Genomic DNA, 14491 nt, shown 5'->3' on the forward strand with positions numbered 1-14491 from the left:
TCATACCAAGAATTAAAGCTAAGTATAAAGGCCAAATATTAATTGTGATCACTATTTTGCTTTATCAGATTGTTTTTTTTAAAGCATTTCTAGGAATTAGTGAAACTAATTGAATAACCTAATAGTGTCTACTGAGTGGCCTTCATGAAATCCTTTTCACAGTGCTTTGGCTTGCAGGCATATACTAATGTTCAAAAATACATGCAGCTGTAATTAAACATAATTGGAGTCTTCTAACACCATGGGCTTGACTGAGTCCCTTTGAAGCCAAAGAGAGTCAGAAGTCCAAGAAGTCAGAGATCATGTTGTAGACCAACAGAAAATTCAGGCTACAAGCCTTCCCACACACTGGTTTGTTGCTGTTATGACACAGAGAAAGAGAGAGAGAGTGAGAGAGAGAGAGGGAGACTTATACTTGACTTCAAGTAAGTTGAACAGGAAAAGAGAGTTTTATTTATATTGCATGTTTATTTATAGAATTTTAACAATGATTATGGATTGGACGGTGATGATGAGACTTCTTGACTTCATTGGCTCGTCACATATCCTTTAATTCTTTCTTCCTCCAAGGAGGAATGTAAAACATCCAGTGTTTACCAGAAAGAGTGTGAGAAACTGTAAAAGAAATCAGTTAACATCAGAAGGCCAGAACACAGGTGCAACACTGGTTTGCAAGACTTCCATTCCCCATGTCTGGAAACTTGTCCACACACCCTGAAGAAACAAGGAAACAAGCAAGTAAGAAAGAACAGTGAGAAAGGATTGGGAGGAGCAAGATGGAGGTAACGTTGGGAAATACTAATGCACTGATTCTTACCCATTTGAAAACAGTCTTACCTCTTCATAAAGATCCTCTTGACAAGCTCACCTGAAAAAAAAAAAAATTAAAAAAATAAAAAACTAGGAGAGAAAAAAAATCAGTCTCCCTCACTCCATCTCTAAACTGGGCAAGGTCCTTTTCAGTTGAGGGGAAATTTTTATGTGCGGACAAGTCTGAAAAACGACTCCAGTTGACCAGGATCAGATCATTGGACATACTTAAAATTTATTTTCCACCACAGTTCTGTAACATGAAGATCAGCATCATACAGATATCCATAATGCACTGCTTAGAATCTCCCATCTGGTGAAGAAAATAAAAATGTGGTGGTATAGCAGTGCATTTGTCAGTCCAAAATAAATTGGTCTTTCCAAATGAGGAGAGAAATTTGTTGTTGGAGAAAAGCCACAGGTCACTTCCTTCAGCTGTACAGATCAATATGAACCTTGCTACTTCAGGAACAGACATTCATTGTCTGTGTAAAAAATAAAAAGGGGAAAAAAGAAACATATCTTAAAAGAAAAAGAAATCAGTTGAGAAAATGTTGGTAGTTGTCAGCAATTTGATACATATAAAAAGATAATGCAGCAGCTCATGCGATAACTGTAATTCCTTTAATTAATTCCTTTTATACATGCAAGGAAAACAGGAGTTTCTCCTCTGAGAAATGCATGCACACTAATGCACACACAAACAAGTTAACAAGACCTTAACCTGACCACAGATATTCTATTCTGACTGGTCAGGAAGAAGCTGCAGAATCATTCTCAGGTTTTCACTTCAAGTAATGAAGTAGGAAGGAACTAAAAAAAAAACCCAAAAAACCAACCAACCAACCAACCAAACAAACAAACCAAAGATTAAAAAAAAACAAAAAAACAAAAACTACACAAACAGGGGAAGAAGCAGAAAGAAGAACCTTTATTTATCCTGGTTTTAGCTGAATAAACAGCCACTGTACAAGACCATGGGATCCATGCTGTAGTTCTACACAGTGCTGGGGATTGCTCCTTGAACATTCTCATCCCTCTTCAGGTGACTGGATGATGCCTGACTATCTTACACTACTTTTCCAGTTTCCATTTCCCCAAATGCTCAAGTCACACTCCACCAGCTGATGAAAAATACTAAACAACCAATGATTTGTATGGAATTGTGAGACATCTTAGTTCAGTTTCTGCATGCTCTGCAAGTACCCAGCACCAAAGCAATGCAAACTCCAAAGTCCATTTTATGTCTGAATGCTTATATAGTAATACAGCCCGGCCCACACTTAAGCTTCAGCAGCACAGTCAAGTTTGAATTTGTTGATTTAAAGTGAATTTATTTAAAGTTAGTTTATTTCACTTTAGGTAGCTATATGACTGCAGGGTTATTCTTAAACTCTTTTGTCAAGGTACAGCTGAACACGGAGTGAAAAGGGGATTCTTGGATCATGCAAAATCAAGTGCATTTCCAGGCTGCAGAGTGAACTGTGAGAAAACTATAAGCTGCCTGACAGGGTCCAGAGCACAGCCTAACATCACCCACCTCAATATGCACAGTCACCCTCAGCCAGACCTTGAGGCAGGCAGAGATCAAAAACTTCTCTAGTGTAATTTAAACTTCTCTAATGTAGTTTCATTCTGCTTATGTTGGCCAGTAAATTAATTCAGCCAGGCTGCTGGACATCTCTGGAACCTAAAATCCTACTTGGCATCCCAAAAGTGCCTTCAAATGTGATGTATTTTAACATCAAAAGGTAAGGTTTGTCCACATGCCTTGCCAATATACATATGGCATGTGTATATGCCAAATATATGTATACTGGCATAAAGACAAATGAACAATTATAGACATTTAAAAATATGAAAAATAAGCAAAGGGGGAAGATACAGCCTCAACATCTCATTTGTCTAGGAAATGGAGGATGAATATTTTCATCACCTTCCCCAGTGCTGATTGACTTTCTTGAAATATTTGAATTTAATATTATCCCATTCAGATGACAGCCCATTTTTGCAACCCCTTCACTTGTTTTCCTCAGTAGAACTGCTTTAAGTAAATGAGCCTAGCTTCTAAACTTAACTTTATATTTTCATTCTGACAAAAATTCAGCTTGCTGTCAGTATAAGATGATGGGATGACTATCATCTTTAAAATGTTTGCTTTCTTAACTTGGTGAAATGAATGCACACCAGAGCCCTTTCACCATTCCTCTTCTGTCTCTCTTCCTCACACAGATAGAAACCCAAAATCCTATGTGAAAATAACATCATTAAGGTTGCAAAGTCAAGCCTACAGAAATTAGAGAATGTGAAAATTAAGTTTTCCTCTGAACCTTAATTAGCTGAAGGTGGCAGGCACCCTGTGGAAAAAATAGCATGTGATCATGTAATTAAAGACTGTGCCATAATGCCCCCACACAAGGGTGCCAAATTAATGTTGCACGGGCAAACTTAATTCAAGCATTCCCTAACTTGTTTTGAGTGCTTGACTTTGCAACCTCAGTAATGTCCCTTTAATGCAGTTTTGTGTGTGTAATTTTAGGCCGAACTATCTTAAAGAAGCTTTTGGTCTGAGATATTACTGTCACTGAATCTTATTTAGACTCTTATTATATTATCATGATTTCATGGCATTTTAATTTATATTGCATTATTGGGCTGTTAACTTACTTCCACTACTCAATTAGGCTGACAATATTGTTTCACTTCTAATATGCTTCTCTTGCTATTCAACATATCATAATTATTAGAAGGCTATTTATATTTACCTACTGCCAGTTAAACAAGGTTCTCTTGAGTGTCACCATGTTAGCTACAAACCTTGATAGGAAATAAATTGTCTTAATACAGTCACATAAACATGTTTATAAACTTTTCAAGTTCATGTTCAGATTATAATAATATAAAATTACAATAATAAGTGAAGAGTAAGACTACATTTAACATAAATAGAGTCCTGCATTGATTAGATCTTTGATTATTTAATGGCATACAGTTGAGAATATTGCATGCATGTTTTTATTGGTATTCCTTATAACATCTCATAATGCCATGACTATTTAATAGATCCCTGTATTGAATATTTTTATAATAAATATTCTTATAATTATACATTTCACTAGCATCTCCTTGTTTGAAGCAACACTTCTAAATTCAGAAAGCTGCACACATCAGAACTCAGTGATACATAAACTCAGAAAGCTGCTTTTGCATTAATGGATGTTCTTTTTTTTAAGATGTTGTGAGCTGGAGATATTTAAAATAACCTACCCTAGCATATGCTTTTTAAAATGCTTGCTTCTATCTATTGATTACATAGGATACCAATACAATATGTTAGGTAGTAATTACTGCTGGGATCCAATCAGATCAGTCTTCTTCCGAAGATTGATTTCTAATGGACCTCATTCATTAAAAGAAGATAGTTGGGACAGCCCTTTCTCATTTAATCTTTAATTAATGATTTAGACAGTGAGCAGGTCTGTCGCTAACTTTTTTTTTTTTTTCTCATTCTGGGTGAAAAATTCAAACAATAACATGCTAAAATGAAAAAACAAGAAAGTACAAAAACAGCAAAAAATGTTTCTTTAATCTTGAATGGTTCTCTCATGACCTCAGCAAATTTGGGCTGCTTAGAGCAAAACTGACCTCTTAACAGGAGAAAAGTGAAGAGCTTTCCAGAGCAATCCATCCTGGCCCTCCATATTTGAAAATAATTAAGTACCTGGAAACATAATTTTTCATCTAGGCCCAATTTAAAAGTAGTTAGATTCATGTAGGAGCAACATTTCAACATTTTTAGAGGATTTAGTCCAAAAATTCCATGTCATGCTATTGCAGCATCAACTGTCTCATTTTTAATATTAATTCTATTAGCGCCTCAGGAACAAAAAAGTTATTCTATCCCTCCCTGGAGTTTAAAACGCAGAATGCATATATAGGTAGTAATATCAGGTGCCTTCCTCAGTAATCAATTAGCGAAGCTGCACCTATGTGTGGAGGTGTGTGAGAGGGAGCTTAAAACACCTAATTTTGCAAAGCACGTTAATAGCTTTCTTCCTCTAATTAATTTTGCTGCTAGTCTGAGCTCACTGTAATTGGTATATCCAAAACCAAGGATTAGCAGAGTGGACCAGACCACTGGCCTGTTTGCTTCAGCTGCTTGACAGACTACATTAACAGGAATTCAGAAAGATGGTACAGGAAACCCTGTAACATACAACTGCCATTAATTTCCTTTAAAGCTCATATCTTCCTTAAGCTTTTTGTGTTTGCTTGCACAACATTTTGCAAGCGAGAGAGAGCTTGGATTTGCAGTAGTCCAAACACAACCAGCTTCTCAGCAGAATCCAAATAAGCACCTTTTAGCAGATTATACAGCTTGAGTGTACACCTGTGCTGCACATGGCTACACAGCTGATCATTCAAACCTGGGTAATTTAAACTGAATGATTTAAGTCTGAGATACTGTTTTCTTGGTTCTCCTTGGGAAATCCTATGGATATGCACTCTGCTATCACTCAGTTATTTTCTGAGATACACGAGCTTCTCAGTAACTCCTCAATAGTGAGGTGCAAGATGCACAGGAGAGGGGATAAAAGGTCATTTGGGGATTAGATTGTCCATTTACATGACAAGAGGCAATCCATGAGTGCTATGTGCCAATATCAATCACAGAAGGATCAGAAAGTATATGCATAAGGCATGTTTTATTACCTCCTTCCCACTGATAGCCATTATTTTCTGGGCTCCAACACCATTTACACTGAGAACACCCCTTGTGATTTTTCTCATGCCATTTCTGACTACCTTTTGACACCTGTGTTTGACCTGAGTTTGACAAGAACTGTCAAACTTATCTTTTCAGAGGTCTTCAGAAGCCTAAAGAGGAGGTCTGAACACACAGGAAAGGGATGAGTTGGAGGAAGATCCATTGCTGCTGACTTACAGAATAGGTTTTCTTGGTTCAGTCTTACCGCAGTCCTCCTCTCAGTCTCTTCCCATGGTGTCAATAAAGGAAGTTTTTCATTCCTTCCCACTAATCTTCTCTGACATGAACTTGGAAATCTTGTCTATGAGAATCAGCCTATTATATTCTAGGACAGTCTCAAGGAGAAAAATGTGGATACAGCACCTTTGAATAGTAAGAGCTAAAAAGTTCTGGGGTTTGGTGGTTTTTGTTTTGGTTTAGTTTGTTTTTGTTTTGTTGTTTTTTTTTTTTTATAGTGTTGTCTTTCTTTGCTATTTTTTAAGCAGAGAAAGAATGAAGGCCAAAATCAGTGGATAAGAAAGATAAGACAGGGCCCACTGATCCTTAAAAAGAAAAAGAAGAAAAAAATCATCTGTTATTTCTTAACAGTAGGAGGGAGTCTCAGCTTAAAGTTATGTGCTTCCTTACATGACAGGGCTCTCATCAGCACTCTGTAAACTGCTGGACCAAATTCTCCACTGTGATTTCACTGGGGTTGTAAGAAAGGAGAATTTAGCTCCCTGTTGATAGATGGCTGGCTGTGTACGTGGGAGGGGGCTGAGGGGAAGGCTGTTAATTAAATTTGAAGGCGAGATTCTGCTCTTTGCAGCTGAATTAAAAATAAAATACCAATTGAAGTTTAATTACTGTCTTTGCTTACTTGTGCATTCAAACTTGAAAGATGACTTCACACTCTGTTTTTAAGCTCCTGTGGCTCAGAGATGATTATGGAGTTTGAGTGCTATGTGACACACAGTCTTATCAAATACCCCATGCTACCACAGAGGCATTTATGCTGCTGATAAGGTAGTGAGCAAGTGAAGTCTCTGGGCCAAATTGAGAGGGATGTTACCCTGCAGCATGCAAATAGGAAGGGGGCCTGCTTTAGGAAACCCCAGGCTTCCCTTGGCCTCAGTTGAGGTAATGATTACTCATTAACCAGTAGCAGTTATTCATTACTGGTTAACTATGAGATAACTATTGCTGTCCTGCAGTGGGAGAAAAGATTTAATTAAGACTAAATAACAGGAAGAAAACCTGAAAGGACTTCTGAAACAGTGCCTTCTGCCCTTTCTGTCTGTGAAACAGGGATATTTTTCACGGTAAGGACTGAAAGATTGTAGAGTGTATCAGTGCTGTTTCTATTAGGAAGAGGATGATGTGAAAGAGTATAATTAAATGCTTTTATATTATCATTTGCCAGGTAGTTGTATTTCTGGTGATACACTTGTGTATTCCCTCTCCTTCCTCCCAAAACACAAAATTTGTATTACTTTTAATATCACTGAGCATCATCCCAGAAGTATCCTACATAAATTATATATGGAATAAAAAAGGATTTTTGATGAGTGTGATGAATTAATCCTGCCCTAATTCCAAGTGCCCACCAAAGACACTCTTTCAGTCTCCTCCTTAGATGGACAGGGAAGAGGAAATAAAACAAAAGTCTCCTGGGTTGAGATAACGACAGGGAGAAATCACTCACCAGATACTGTCTCATGCAAAACAAACTCAGCTGAGGGAAATTAGTTTAATTTATTACCAATCAAATTAGAGTAGGGTAATGAGATGGAAAACTAAATATTAAAGCACCTCCATCTCTCCCTTCTTCCTGATTTTTGCTCCTGATTTTCTTAACCTACTCCCCCACCATGGCACAGGAGGACAGGGAACAGACCTGTGGTCAATTCATCACATGCCATCTCTGAAGCTTCTTCCTCCTCAGAGCCTGGACTACACACATTCTTCCCCTGCTCCAGTCGTGGGGTATCTCCCATGGGAGATGATCCTGCATGAACTGCTCCAGTGTGGGTCCTTCCCACAGGGTCAGCCCTTCATCCAGAAAATGGATTTCTTCCACTGGGTCATTCCTCCATGAACTGCTACAGTGTGGATTCCTTCCACTTGGTCAATCCTTCAGGAACAGGCTGCTCCATTAGGGGTGTCTCGGTTTGAAAGCCAGGTGTCTGCTAGGGAAGGCAGGAGCCTCCCTTGGATTGGAGAATGGAAACGACCTCCCTCCGAATTGTAGTAATTTTGAAATTAAAAGGCAAAGATATGACCACAGGAACAGCAGTTCTTTACTAGTATGTATAACTAGACAAACAAAACCAACAACTACGGATTGAATAACCAACAGAAGCAGGGACCCCGTGAGAGCCTTGTCAGCCGAGAAGGGAAAGGATGGAGGCGAGGCTTTGTTTCACAGAGCCCTGGGCAGTCTGTCCCAGTGCCTCTGTGAGGAGCACCAAGCTGGAAGGGCAGGAATGAGCAGAAATTCCAGGCTGGTGGAACGAGATGTAACAGAGAACTCCTCGGCAGTGACAGTGCGGGAAATCCCGGCAGGATAGGGGGTGCAGGGATGCAGAGAGCAGAGAAACCCAGAGCAGAGAAGCCCAGGGCAGAGAAACCCAGAGCAGAGAAGCCCAGGGCAGAGAAACCCAGAGCAGAGAAATCCAGAGTAGAGAAACCCAGGGCAGAGAACCCAGAGCGGGGACGGAGGAGTGGCGCGGCTGGGACAGCGACAGCGACAGCCTGGCTCCGAGCAGGGCAGGAATGGGGGCTCAGCATTCCCGGGAACACGAACAGCAGAGGCTCACCCCAGAGAAGGAGAAGGAGAAGGAGAAGGAGAAGGAGAAGGAGAAGGAGAAGGAGAAGGAGAAGGAGAAGGAGAAGGAGAAGGAGAAGGAGAAGGAGAAGGAGAAGGAGAAGGAGAAGGAGAAGGAGAAGGAGAAGGAGAAGGAGAAGATGGAAAAGGGGAAAAGGAGAAAAGGAGAAAAGGAGAAAAGAAAGGAGAAGGAGAAGAGAAGGAGGAGAGGGAGAAGGAGCAGATGAAAAAGGAGAAAAGGAGGAGAAAAGAAGAAGGAGAAAAGAAAGGAGACGGAGAAGAGAAGGAGGAGAGGGAGAAGGAGCAGATGAAAAAGGAGAAAAGGAGGAGAAAAGAAGAAAGAGAAAAGAGTGGAGAAGGAGAAGAGAAGAAGAAGGAGATGGAAAAGGAGAAAAAGAAGGAGAAGGAGAAAAGGAGGAAGAGAAAAGGAGAAGGACAAAAGGAGAAGGAGAAGCTCCGGGCTGGGTTACGGCGAATTCCGTTCCATGAATAGCAGCAGCTTCGAGCATCCTCCTCTGAAGCATCAGAGTGACAGAGCTAGCAGCTGCCCTAGCCCTTCTTTACCTGCTCAAAATCTCCTGGTATCTCTGTGCCACGGAGAGAAACGCCCCAGGTAACAGAAAATGCAACCAGATGCCCTCCTTCCCCCTGAGTTTGGCCACTTCTTTATTTTCTTAAGTACCCATAAATACCTAGTAGTCGGTATTTATTAGCAACTTGTGGGAAAAATTCTATAGGTACGAAGGAACAAAAGAAAATAAACCTAACCCCCAACAATGGGTCTTTGCCATGAGGTCCCAAGTCCTGAGAGCAATCCTGTTCCAGCCTGGGCTCCTCTCTCCAGGGGCCACAGGTTCCTGCCAGGACCCTGCTCCAGCACAGGAATGCTGTGGGGTCACAGCCTCCTTTGGGCATCCCCCTGCTCCAGCCTGGGCTCCTGCAGGGCTGCAGGTGGATCTCTGCTCCCCCGTGCCCTCCCTGGGCTGCAGGGGCACAGCTGCCTCACCATGGGCTGCTCCAGGGGCTGCAGGGGAATCTGAGCTCCAGAGCCTGGAGCAGCTCCTGCCCCTCCTTCTGCACTGCCCTGGGTGTCTGCAGGGCTGCTCCTCGCACATGGTCTCACTACTCTATTCCAGCTGCTGTTGAATTTTCCCCTCCCTTCTTGGATATCTCATCCCAAAGGCACCAGCACCATCACTGATGAGCTGAGCCTTTTTCAGTGGCAGGGTCCATCCTGGATGCAGCTGGCACTGGCACTGCAGGACATGGGGAGCTTCCAGCAGCTTCTCAGAGAAGCCAGTCCTATAGTACCTCTGGGACCGCAACCGATGCCAGATGGATATAGACAACATACACATATAAGAAGAAAGAAAAAAAAAAAAAAGTGAGCACTAAACCCCTCTGAGTTTTTTTGGTTTTTTTGTTTTGTTTTTTTTTAATACCCTACTAGAGGGTACTGCTATGTTTAAATAAGGGTGTCAGAGCTGGTACCACACACTTCTTTACTCCCCTGACTGCCTCTGGCTCTCTGACTCTCCTTTTTAGCAATTCATTGGAAGCTTAGGTGGAGTTGGTGGCCCATAGCTATAGTAAATCAAACTAATTACATTTGCACTAAAGCTGAAAAGGTCTGCAGTGGATATTTTTTCCTTTTTTTTTTTTTTTTAATTTAAAGTACAGACTATTAATATGTCTTTAGTAAGTCTACATTTTACCTTTAATGTAAAGCTAAAGTGAAGCAACCACTGTTGTTCAACTGCAGTAGCTGCAAAGTACAAACCCCATTTGAAATGCAGAATTGTAAGGATACTTGTTCATCCAAGACCATAAAAATGGGGGCTGATGTAAAGACAAGTAAATGATCCTTAAAAACCTGATAAAGGAAATCTGTAACCTTCTAGTAAACCTACTAGAAGCAAGGCAAGATCCATTGGGGTGTCTAAACTCATAAATCATGCCCACGAGGACTATTCAGTTTATCCTACAGTTCACATATATTCAGCAAGCAGAAGAGCTTTCCTGCTTTCATTATGTCTGCCAGGACAAATGCACCTGTGCATATACAGATGTTTTGTACCACTTCAGATGTGATGGAGTGCTCTGCCTGTCTTCAGCTGGCAGTCCAGAAAATCACAGTCCTCATCTCCAGAGGGCTTCCTTGGCCATATTTTGGCCATTGGACAGTCTGCTGAAAAAATCCCCAAACATATTCAGAGAACCTGGCATAGTGTCCAGCATTTGAGATATAGGTAGATATTTATTATTTGCTGCCTCTATGGAAACAACCTATTATTGAAGTTGACATTCTCATGTTCAAGAGATTTTGGGGTCTCTTTTTTAGGGTAAAAATATATCCTGTATATTTGATGCTCATTTTCAGGATGAGAGATGTATTCTTCTTACAGTTATCTTGTGGGTTGCACATATAGTGGTAATATCAATAGGAAAAAGAAAAAGATGAAACGTAGTTTTCCTATACTTTCATTATTATTCAAGGAGGTTGTTTAATTGTCAAAATTAATGGATAATTACTGGATAATTTGAGGGTGAACAAGTCCTTTCAGTGTATCAGATTAATCAAATCCAAACATTTCTGTCTTTCTGTGAAATAGTTAACGTTTGTAGCAGAGAAGATAATGCAAATGAAAACTATTATGCGGAGTTAGTTTAACGATACGCAATTTAAAACTGTAGCAATTGTTTTTGGTCAGTTTCTTGCAATCTGCAAGGTAATTTCTTTCAATTTATTTGGAATTAATCAAGTGCAGTGTTGAAAAGGCAGAGTGAATTGATGTTAAATAGTTTTTGGAAGATGTAATTGTCTGATGATTTGTAAATAGCCAAGCTTATCAAAAAAGTAATTTAAATGTTATGCTGACAATTTTGTTCAGTTTGGTGTACTCTGTAAACTTGTGAATCCAATTTTTAGCCTTCATTAGCATCAGAAGTCTCTTTGCAATGCTAAATGATTGCAGGTACTTCTTACGTGTGCCCAAAGCACCTGTTGCTGAACTTTTCCTGATCCTCAGCCTGCAAAGAGAGCACACAGTTGAGTTGTAATTAAAAGTACTTCTGTTTCTTCATTTCCATAATCTAGATATTCTGTGGACAGAGAGAACTTAACCAGTACTAGTAATTTATAGTCATGCACCATAAGGCATAGTGATAAGTTCAACTCAGAAATGAATGCAGTTTTTAAATGGTTCCTTTCATTCAGGTTTTAATTGCTTGGCTTTTTTTTTTCTTAATAATTTTTCATTATTTTCTCTGAACCATCAAATTTGAAAAATTCCCGCCTTGCTCTTTCCCTCTAACAGTTAAAGGAAAGAAAGAAAAAAAGTCACAGCTCACACAGAACTCTTAATCAAAAAGAACTTGACTCTCTGTGTTTTTCAGTACTAGCAATAGCTTTTTTTTATCTCATTAAATTGTTGTTAATGTTGGTTTCAAAGAATGGTGTTGCATTCATGTATTCCTGCATGTATTCCAATATTTTATTATATCCAGTAGTAGTACATTAAAATAATACCAAAATATAAACAGAAACACTACAAGTTAGGAGACATCATAAAACTCAGTATTGTTACTTCAATGTTAATTCGACTTTCCTGCTTATATGCATTATGAAAATGTATCTTATGAAAGAATCATATTCCATTTCTGCTACTGGATTCTTCTAAACAGCTAGAAGTAATTTTTTTCTAACATGGTTAGAAATTAGCCAAGGGGAAAGGAAGACTGACAGAATTTGTATAATATAATGTGAAACAAGCTAAAATTAAGGAGCAAACATCTAGGGTAAACATGGATGGACAAAGATGCTAGATGAGCCTTTGATCTGGATTAAAAAAAAAAAAAATGAGAAAGGTGTGCAAAAATCCACGTGATCTTCTAGCGATCTCTCCTAAAAGCTGGCATGTTTCTGAAACATGAAAATGAAGTGTAAAAATTCAAAACTCTTTTGAAAAAATCGAAATACAAAGCATTCCAGAGGAAGAAATAATGCCTTGCAAATAAAAGGGGTGGGGGGTTGAGGGGTTTTTTTTTGGTCAAAAATCTCTAAAAATAATAATATTTTGACAATTAAGTTTATGTTCATGGAATTCTGTATTCGTGACAAAAGTGCTTTGACAAAAGAATTGTTATCGTTTTGATTTGTTAATTTAAATATACTTATTTTCTTTGTTGTGAGACAGAACCAGGAGCAGAAGCAAGGCAGGCCTAAAACTTAAAAGGGTATAAAAAACTTTATTAACTACACAAAGAAAAAGAAAGATAAGCAAACTCAGAGTAAGATTTTTCAGACCACTTTTTTCTTCTCTTTCTTAACTTTCATAACAACAAAACAATTATACAAAAAACTACTTTAGTCAGTTCCTACCTTAAATAGTCCTTTTCAGTTCACTTTGGAAAGAGAAGTTTCTTTTTGTGAGGTCATAGGGACTTTTTTACAAGGAGGGAAAAAAAACATTTCTTTTGTGGCTTCACTTTTCACAATTCGTATCTGTCTGGGAAAAGAACTCATGAGGCTTTTCTTATTTTCACAGCTTTCCTAAAGCTGTGCTTATGGTCCATGTTAAACTTACGGGGTATTTTACTTCTAAGAATGAACTGTTCTAAACCAAAAATTCTCTTCATTTGTCATTTTCTTTGTTCATGCTTTATCTCTAGAAAAAGAGATCGCCTTTTCTCCTCGGGGCAAAGGATTCTTAATACAGGTGCCTTTGGTCAAAAATTTATTAAATGGAACACTCCACCCCCCCCATATTTTTCTCCATGGTTTATAGGAATATTCAGTGTAATATTAGTTCATCCTTACAACTTCACAAAAGGATTTTCAGCCAACTTTCATAGCATCTTCTCATTTTTCTTTCATCTAAAAAACCCCCAAAAACTTAGCTCTTGCTTCCCTGACTTTTTATCTTTTCTGGTTTTTATTTGTTTTTATTCAAAAGAAAACGGAGCCAAGTGCTTATCCAAGCACTAAAGAGTTAAAGTTTCACACATCAGCGGCAAAAGCTGGGCCAGGCCCGGGCCTGCGGGGTGAGGGGTGGCTGAGATCTCAATCAGCCCTTTTTGGGGCTGGGCTACAGCCCCACACTGCCCATGGCCACCCTCCTTCCCAGACAGGGGCCTGGCCCTGCCCATGGCCACCCCTCCTTCCCAGACAGGGGCCTGGCCCTGTCCATGGCCACCCTCCTTCCCAGACAGGGCCCGGCTGCCTCCCCCCAGGCCATGATGGGTGACAGGTGGCTGTGATCTCAGCCTTTTTGGGGCTCAGCTCCAGCCCCACACTGCCCATGATCATCTCTCTTTCCCAGACAAGGCCCGGCTGCCTCCCCTCCAGGCCGTGATGGGTGAGGGGAGGCTGAGATCTCAATCAGCCTTTTTGGGGCTCGACTGCAACCCCACACTGCCCATGGCCACCCCTCCTTCCCAGACAGGGGCCCGGCCCTGTCCATGGCCACCCTCCTTCCCAGACAGGGCCCGGCTGCCTCCTCCCAGGCCGTGAGGGGCTGGGCGAGCTCAGCCCCTCCAAAGCTGCTCCGAGCCAGCAGCAGGAGCCGGGCACCCCCCAGAGCCGCGGGCCAGTGGGGGAGGAAGCCAAGCTAAAGCCTTATTAACGAGCTTTGTCTCCTCACGGCCATTGGGTCCCCTGGTTCGCAAACGGGGCCCAGTGGCCTCATTAGCCCCAGCCTCGCCACTCTGCGTGGGAGGGAGCCCGGGCCAGTGTTACCTGCTCAGCCACTGGAAATAAAAGAGCTTTTTCGCAGGTTATCTTCTTCAAAATGTGTGTTCACGGAGGGAACTATCTTTCTTTGGTTTTTCAGGCTGTCAATAACAAAGCCAGCCCTCAATTGGTCTCATCAACTCACAGAGAAAGTTTTCTCATAGAGAAAAACCTCTGAGTCTCTTCTTCCCCAGGTGAAACCAGCACAAGAATAAAAACGTTATTTTGTCTTTGTAGGAAAAAAAAAAAATAGTATAGTGTAAGAAGAGTCATGTTGACTATTTCTCCTAGCAGCTGATGGAACATGCTGTGACACAGGAGCACTGGTTTGGACTTTTCTGCAGCCCAAATGTGCCAATCTAAGCTTGGGCATCCT

The 14491-nt window shown here is 40.4% G+C and overlaps 1 long non-coding RNA gene across 1 annotated transcript in view; it reads right to left on the reverse strand.

Moving 5' to 3' along the window:
- Positions 1 to 471: 471 nt before the first annotated feature.
- Positions 472 to 14491, reverse strand: part of LOC148219948 (uncharacterized) — a 48156-nt gene continuing 34136 nt past the window's right edge. The window contains exons 2-3 of the long non-coding RNA XR_015799694.1: positions 838 to 868; positions 472 to 714 (exon numbers count right to left, since the gene is read on the reverse strand). This is a non-coding gene — a long non-coding RNA (uncharacterized LOC148219948). The remainder of the gene's footprint in view (positions 715 to 837; positions 869 to 14491) is intronic.

This window comes from Sturnus vulgaris, chromosome Z (assembly GCF_052056855.1).
Source record: "Sturnus vulgaris isolate bStuVul1 chromosome Z, bStuVul1.hap1, whole genome shotgun sequence".
NCBI classification, from domain to species: Eukaryota; Metazoa; Chordata; class Aves; order Passeriformes; family Sturnidae; genus Sturnus; species Sturnus vulgaris.